Consider the following 8,975-nt stretch of genomic DNA (forward strand, 5'->3'; position numbering starts at 1 on the left):
TTTGTATCCATAGCAAAGAGAGAGAGAGAGAGAGAGAGAGAGAGAGAGAGAGAGAGAGAGAGAGAGAGAGAGAGAGAGAGAGAGAGAGAGAAGACTAGGCTACCATGAGAGCGACAAAAGAAAGGAGGGAAAAAAATATATGCCAAGCTTTTTACTAATTTTAATTTAGAGTAAATATGCCATTATCATTAAATCAGACATATCATTGAATAAAAGAGGCCGGGACTGTATATCATTGATGCAAAGAATATCATAATCACGAATATAAGAGGCTAAAAATAGATAATGATAATACAAATTTGTAATATTATTATTTATGTATCTTTTTGTAAAATAAATTTTTGCCTTTTTTAAAATAGAAGTTCGATTATAGAGGCTTTGCTCCTATTGGTCTAGAGCATTCTCTTTCTATCTCCTAAAAGACATTTTCAAGACCTCAAAACTCCCCTAATGATACTTTCATGTAGTCTCATGGCTTTCAGAGAAGTCAAGTTGATCACTGCTTGTACACCAAGAAGGAAGCAGATGGCAGCCTGATTATCTTGGCTCTATATGTTGATGACATGCTGATTGCTAGCAGGGATACTCATGACTTGGATTCATTGAAGCAAAGTCTTGATGGCAGCTTTGACATGAAGGATCTTGGTGATGCTAATCACATTCTTGGGATGCAAATACTCAGAGATAGATCGAAGGGGTTACTCTATCTATCTTAGCAGGAGTATATATCCAATATTTTGCAGTGTTTCAATATGGAGGGAGGGAAAGCAATCGGAGTTCCATTGCCTTCATATGTGAAACTCAGTGCAGAGGACAACCCTACATCTGATGATGAAAAGGCTGAAATGGCTAAGATTTTGTATGCTTCAGCCGTTGGAAGTTTTATGTATGCTATGGTTGCTACACATTGTGACATTTCCTTTTTATGTATGCAAACCCTAGCAAGAAGCATTGGGAAGTAGCAAAAGGTATTATGAGATACCTCAAGGGCACAAAGGATTTGTGCATCTATTTTCGTAAGTAGAAAATATCTATCGTTGGCTTTACGGATGCAGACAATGCTAGACATGCGGATTATAGGAAGTCCACTACAGGGTATGTGTTAAACTTCATAGGGGGATGTGTCTCTTGGATATCCAGGCTGTAGAAGTGTGTTGCGCTGTCTACTATAGAGGCAAAGTATGTGGCTACCACTGAGGCATGCAAAGAAGCCTTATGGCTATCACGTTTGGTTGCTAAGCTTGGGATTACTGAGGTTCATGTTCTCCACTGTGATAGTCAAAGTGCTATCATGTTAGCGGAACCCTATCTTTTATGCAAAGAAAAAACACATATAGGTGAAGTATCATTTCATCAAAGAGGTACTTGACAACAAGAGCATTGAGTTGGTCAAGGTGCACACTAATGATAACCTTGCAAACCTTCTCATGAAGGGTCTTCTAGCAGAGAGGTTTGCTCATTGTCGGTAGATGATGGGTAAAGGATGGGTATAGTCTCTTTAGCTTTGTACATACTTAGACTTAACTGATTCTTTTCCTCTACCTTTGGGCACATTGCCTTTAAGGGGGAGGTTGTTGGGATAAAGGGCAGTGCTTGTATCCTCCCATTGTCGTGATGTTGCATGTCCACTACTCCAAACCTGAGGGCGGAGTTTTTTGCCATGAATTTGAAAATATTAGTCAGTATCGTTAGGAATTTATTTTCCATTGTGTGTATCTTTTTGTTTGCATTTTGCATGATGCACGAGCACATATAGTTAGACTAGGCACATTCTTTTCAGTGCATTCATAAATTTTTTTGTGGAAGCATCGTTTGAATGATTTCGTTACATGGATTTTAATTTTCAAATTGCATGAATGATTGGGTTAAAAATTCTCTTCCAAAGCATATTCTTGTTAGGGCACAATGCATGAAACAACAGGTTCATATGAAGGTTTCCGTCTTGAAAACTCAAACACTAAAGGAAAAGGTCGTAATGTTGATCCTTTGCTTTCGACTTTCCTTATGCAACTTGTAATTTGGATGTTGCCAATGGTGATGATATGTCTCTTCATATGTGAAATTGGTTCAACATTTAGCAGCCTACAAAAGCTAAAAGGGCATATTGAGCAAACTTCCAACCCACCTTCTTCACTGGATGCTTTCCGAAATTTTCAAGATGAAGCAAACGTTCAAGCTTGTACTGAGGCAAATGGTGCAAGTGCTATGGATGGAAACAAAGATAGCATGGATGCTCTTAACATGCCTCCATTTGCCCTTATGTTTCAAGGCTCTTTTGAACATACAAAAATACAGGTGGAAAAACAAGCAAAATGATTGCTTATAAACTTGCAGTCCACCAAGAAGTTTTCAAGCTACATAGCTTTTCTAAAGCTATGATAATTCGAGGTGGAAGATGGTTATAAAAGTGATGAGGAGGGTGACATACATCGCAACAGATGGTGATGAAAAAGAAGACAATGAAGATGGAGAAGAAGACTTTGTCTTCTATGCAATTGCTTTTCTCGATGATCGTGACTATCAATTGAGATTGCAATCTCCAAGTGAAGATCAATGTGGGTGACGAAAGCCTTAACTATGCAAAAGATGCTTATTAAACCATAGCGAAGACAACCTTGATTTCGTCTTCTCTCAAGAAGATTTGGTGGTAATGCAAGTATCTTAGAGCATTCTCCTGTGAACGTCTTCCTATAGCTTAAGCCAAGTGTAAGAGACTCACCATACTCTGCTTCTTGGCCATGAAATCAGAAGTTACTTGTACGGCCTTGATTTCAACATACACTGTTTGAGGTCAAGGTTTTGATGCTTGAGTTTATCTTTTTGGCTAAGTTGCTGTAATCATCCTGTCTTGAAAACGATAGTATTTTAGTCATGTGAGCTCATCTATTATCTCTTTTGTGTGATCATTTATTATTTCTTGTGAAATGCTTTTGCTTCTTTTTCTATGACAAGGAGTGATACCATGTTGAGAGTTTATCAGTTCCTGGTGCCTTTTCATGAGAATGAAGATGCCATTCTAAAGAAGAAGAGCTTCATGCCATGTATAAATATTCTTTATTATATTGATATTTTCATCCAAACAAACTGACCATATTTCTTTTCAAGATTGATGTATGAACACCAAATTTGGTATGAATTACTTGATCTCTCTAGGAAGATCATTCCCTCACCTACATCAAAATTTTTAGACTTGTAATCTTGATTGGATTTGTACTTGGAACTCCCTACTCCCATCTCGCTTAGCCTCCCTGCGACAAGTGACATTTGCAAATCCCCATGCAAAATCCGTGTGACACCGTAAGGGCTAGGTTGTACATAGTACATATACCTATCAAAAATCATTATTGACGTACACTCTTCAGTACCACAAATCATGAGTCTTTATCTTTTCTCTCTCTCAACTTGCATCTCTACAAAGAAGCTCCATTGCAGCTAACTCAATAGAATCTAATTCGCATGACATCCTACTCATTTGTGAAAATGATATAATTCATTCTAAATGTTGATTCCATGTCATCCTCAAAAGCTATATGATCCTCATGAATCTAAATGTGTAATACATTGGAAGATTCCATTGAATCAAGAGCTATTTCTAAGCGATTGTATAACTAGAAGTTTGAATATATGCTAGTGTACACTTTCAAGTGTGCAAGAGATATTACACTGTCGTCATCGAGGAGATGTTAAGACATACTCAAAAGGGATAATTGCTATGAACTATTAAGTCCCAGGGACACGACCTTCTTTGATGCATTTGGATTAGTGTCTCTAAGGATTGAGTTAACTTGTTGTGGGAGCTCTCGCTCAACCGCCAAGACCCACGGACCGCTTATTGTTTCAAGCGAGCTCTAATGGCTATCTCTCACCTAGCCGACGCGCCGTCGATCCTACGAGTGTAGTGATCTTACCTTAGTGCCGATATGAGTTGCCTCCTCTCTCACGCACGCCGGTAGCTCCACGATCCTAGATGCAAGCTCAAGCATCCTCAAGCCTCCTCCACCTCCAAGCTCCATCCTCCATAGCCGCACGCGCAAGAAGAGAGAAGAGAAGAGAAGAAGAGAAGAGGAGATGGTGAAGAGCTTCACCCTCTTGATCCCTCACTCTCACACACTCACTCCCTCACACTCTCACACTCCCTCTCTCAAGAGCACACACAAGCAAGAAGATGAGAAGGAGAGAAGAAAAAGAAGACTCTTGTTGCCACACACCAAAGAATGAGCTCTTATTCACTTTTTGAACTTTATATATACAAACCCTAAAATCCCATGGGCACCCATCCCTTTTTTACATGACCGGCCATTGTGGCAAGGTCCTTTTTTCCATTTCCCTCTTCTAGCCTTATGCCTCTAGCCTACACGCGTCTAGTATTTTACAATTGGCACAGGAGGGAGCCTGGCGCTCTTTTACAAGAGTTTTTTGATTTTTTTTAGGTGCCTTTCATTTAAAATTGCTCTTTTTTGCCCTAGCTTGGCTTTGGAGGTCGCCTGCATGTCTTTGCTCTTTTTCCATGTTTATCTGCTTTTTTTCTTCCTCTTTTCGCCATCTCGACCTGGGGCCATCTCGATTTGGGGTTAGCATTACCCCCCTCCTAAACGGGTGCCAGTCCCATGGCATTTTGGTGTTGGGTTGGTGTAAGGGTGAGGGCCACATGTAAACTTAGGTGCTTGGTGCGCAGATCGGATGCTGTACGCTCGCGTAGTGAATGCCGGAAGGTCCCCAAGAACAATAGAACTCTACTTTTTGCACAAAATTCAATGTAAAAAGCATGAACAATATGAACAAGAGACCAATTGGGTGCAATCTCCCCCCATGCCTTGTGTGAGCGCTCCACAAAGCATGTATTTTATGTATTAATCCTCTTCAAGCTCAAATAATAGCCCAAATTACAAAATAGCAAGCTTTTAGCGTTTGAGTTTGCTTTAGCACAAAATAGAAATAAAGCTAACGGGCGGTGCCCAAAGAGTCTGGCATGCGCAATACAATGTCCAAGTATAAATAACATAATCGTGCGCCCATGCGTATACAAAATAATAAATAAATATCCAACGCCTCAATAAATAGGCGTGACAAAATATAGGCGCCATGCCTAAGGTATGCACCCATCAAAATATAAGTAATAAATCGAATACTCGCTATCCTCCAATGCTTTCCTCCGCCACTGCTGCTATCTCTACACATCAACTGAAGCATTCACAATCGTTAGTAAAATAATACAATTAAACCGACAAAAATGAATATCTAGCAGTCTTCAGCTACATAAATAAATCAACTGGTTAGAAATCAATCCTAACCTTAATTTATTACGAGTGCGCACTCTAAACTCATAAACATTTATTAATTTAATATGCATTTTGCGGAATCATCCGCTATGGAATCACCCATGTACACACTAAATTAATGAAACGCTCGAAAAGGACAGGCGTCCCCATCAACTTCTCGCACAAAGAATCCACTTTGTGTATGAGCCCCGGTCATCCAAGTTTACGGAATCCACCGTAAATCCTCACGGAATCCACCGTGGCACGGAATCCACCGTGAAATATGACTCCTGGCATCAGTGCTTGTGGAAGCTGAAGAATGATGTTTGTCGGAGCAGCTAACTGGACATCATGGGTGGATGAGGGCCTCTGAAGTTGGTGGTTTGGCACTTTTGGGGTGCTTGAAGGAGAAGGTGCGGTGCTCTACCTAAGGGGAGTGCTTTCCTCAGCGTGTTGGTGAATTGTGCTCGTGCTAGTGGAATGGGGAGGTGGGTCTAGAGCCTAGGTGATGTCCCGCCCTTGAGGACCCCATTTGTGCCCAGGTGTGGTGCCAGTGGCTTAGGGTGACATGTCTAACCCGAGGTGAGTGTTACCTCCCTGGGTGTGCCCTGCCCTTGATGGGCCTTAAGCGTGAAGTGGGGGAGCAAAAAGGGCTAGGGGGTTCGGAGTGGAGCCGGCTGACCGAAGTCACCGGACACGCCTAACTTAAGGACCCCTAGGTGCAATGATTGTGCTTTTTGTGGTGATAAGTGCTTCCTCAAGTGGATGATGTTGACCATTCAGTTTTTTTTTTTTGGTGGAATGAATGACAGCTAGGCCTAATCCTCTTCGTCTAAATGAGGGGGGAAGTGTTAAGAATCAGAGTTTGCAGCAGTAGAATGTGTGCAGAAGAGGGAGAAGAGAGCTCAAAGTACAAGAATAAAATCTTGCTTACTAAGTTGCTTAGAGTACAACTTGGGTACACTCTCTCACACTTTGATAGTGACCCATAGGCTGTTTATATAGCCCTTGCCAGCTAGGGTTAGGGTTTCCCCCTGCCCCTAGGGCTATTCACACTCATCTGCCCTTATACTCTCTTGCTTACAGTGGGTTTCTATGCCCGTCTTCTAACACCCCCCCTCAATACCAGGGTGGCATTAGATTACAAGGCATGTAAGAGATTCCCCCCCTTTTTGGGATGCCTTTATAAATCAGCCTTACAAGGTTGTTTTAGGTAGATGATTTAAATAGTCAAAACAGTTGATCTTCAAATGAATTGGAGACATAGTTGGACACCAATTCTTTGGGTATTTCAGGAGTGTTGGGGCATTTACTAGTGATATGCCCTGTCTTCTTGAATTTGTTACATTTCATCTTCTCGGGATACTTCTTCCAGCAGTTGTTTACAAGATGTCCTTTTTTCTTACAGAAAGAACATTTAGTGAGAACTGTATGAACCAATACTTGTTCACGGGAATTTGAAGTTGCCTGACTGTTGCTGCTTTCTTTGTGGTTCCTCTTTTCTTCATCCAAACAGGATTGAATGGTACTTGCCAAAGTAGGATCTGGAATGTTGGTGAGAGTGGTTACAAGAGTAGGAAACACCTGTTTTATAGCTTTTAGGAGAATAGCAATAGCATCTTCTTCATGTATTGGAGCTTGTACAGAAGCAAGCTGTGCCATAAGTCCCTTCATATGAGAAATGAATTTTCCCAAATCTTCTCCTGAACGATATTCCAAGCTAAAGAATTCAATTTTAAGGAAGATTTTAGTATTTTTGCCAGTGGCTCCGTAGTTCTTTTCAAGCTCATCCCATTTTTCTTTAGCAATGTTTAGTTGATCAACATGATGAATCAGGGATTCATCTAAGTGTAGCATTATGATTGCTTGAGCACGTTGGTCATCCTCTATATCAATCATATTTGCAGATTTTACAACTCTACTGCCTTGAATGAGAGGCCAATACCCTCTCTCCAGCATTTTGTATTTTATAAGTACCTGCCATGGGTGGAAATCCTTACCATCAAACTTTCGAATTTGAGGATGGACATCAGCATATGTTGTGGTCATTGGGAAGGTCTTACCACTTGTTAGGACAAGGGCAGTGTCTAGTCCCTTACAAACTTTTCACTGAATACGGAAGTAAATTAGACAATGTGAAGTCAAAGTTGCAATGAAGAGAAAGGCTGAAAATCATATAAGTGTAATATTTCAAAGTATGACTTTGGTGGTCCTTTCTTATGTGCAAGCTTCTTTCGAGGTTTAATAGTCTTTTTAGGTTTTAATGAAGTAAACCTAGACTGGACTTCAGGCTCCTCCTTGTGGTATGGCTTAGTAGATGAAGCTTGTGTTGGACACAGTTTGTCTATGATCTCAATGCTTGTTGTTGCTGATGATTCCGAGGAGAGTACGATGACACTCATGCTATTGATTTCACTGATCAATGTACTTGAGACAAAGTCACTCACGGTATGCAATACACTTCTTGTGCATGATGGTCTATGTGTTAATTTTACACATAACCTTACAACAATATATGAAGAGGAATAAAAAACTCACTGGGTTTTAATGAATGCCCAGCAAGCAATTAACCTGATGATTTATGATTAGTGTTTAAAAAAACACTATTGTCAAGCTTAGTGAAGTGCTTGAATGGAACCGGGTTGGAAGTTGGCTTCCCGATGCTTGGTGATGTCCATTGAGCATGCCCAAGAGCTTTAGACTCTGGAATAGGGTTCAGAGACTCTGCTTCAGTGATTAGAATCATTGTTAATGAAGCTTAGAGTGTAAAAATGACAAAATGTCAATCTTGGAGCTTGTTGGCTATGGCTGCCCAAAAAACCACAGTTAGGGTTTGGCAGAGATCTCTCTCTGTGTTGAGAGGAATTTCCAGGAACCCTTTTAGCTGAGGGTAGCCCACTTGGGGGGCTATCAGAGCCCTAAGATAGCCGCAAAGATTGCACTGCTTGTTGCGTGTATAGCAGCCCGAATTCTGTGCTGTCAAAAAACTGCGCCGTTTCTGGGATTTTCGCAATGATGGCCTCACATGTGGACAATCTCAGGGTTAGAAGTGACGAGGAGCTGCGCCCTCATGTGGGGAAGAGATCTCTAGAAGAAAGCACAAGCTAATATGGCCTCCTTTGTCCTCCTCAAGTCCTCCAATGGAGGTAGGTTGCAGGCAGCTATGGAGGAAAGAAGGATATGATGAAGAAAATGATAGCTCATGTGCACTTAGTGATAATTGATGCTGAGGGAAGCTGAGGAGATCATAGATGGCTCTGATACCATGTTGAGAATCAGAGTTTGCAGCAGTAGAATGTGTGCACAAGAGGGAGAAGAGAGCTCAAAGTACAAGAATGAAATCTTGCTTACTAAGTTGCTTAGAGTACAACTTGGGTACACTCTCTCACACTTTGATAGTGACCCATAGGCTGTTTATATAGCCCTTGCCAGCTAGGGTTAGGGTTTCCCTTGACCCTAGGGCTATTCACACTCATTTGCCCTTATACTCCCTTGCTTACAATGGGTTTCTATGCCCGTCTTCTAACAGGAAGGAGGGCGGATGGATTTGCGCAAAAATTGGTGGCTTTGCATGTACCCTTTCAGGTTCATGCGGACGTGGAGAGAGGTGGTGAAAAGGAAGGGGTGATTACATCTAGTGAATTGGCTGTCACTCATGTCCTCTAGGAGAGCTAGGCAAAAGGAAGGTAGTAGGATAGCTCTCATCATTAAGCGGCC

This window comes from Lygodium microphyllum, chromosome 27 (assembly GCF_053477565.2).
Source record: "Lygodium microphyllum isolate KBCC chromosome 27, Lygodium_microphyllum_v1.1.10, whole genome shotgun sequence".
In the NCBI taxonomy this organism is placed as follows: Eukaryota; Viridiplantae; Streptophyta; class Polypodiopsida; order Schizaeales; family Lygodiaceae; genus Lygodium; species Lygodium microphyllum.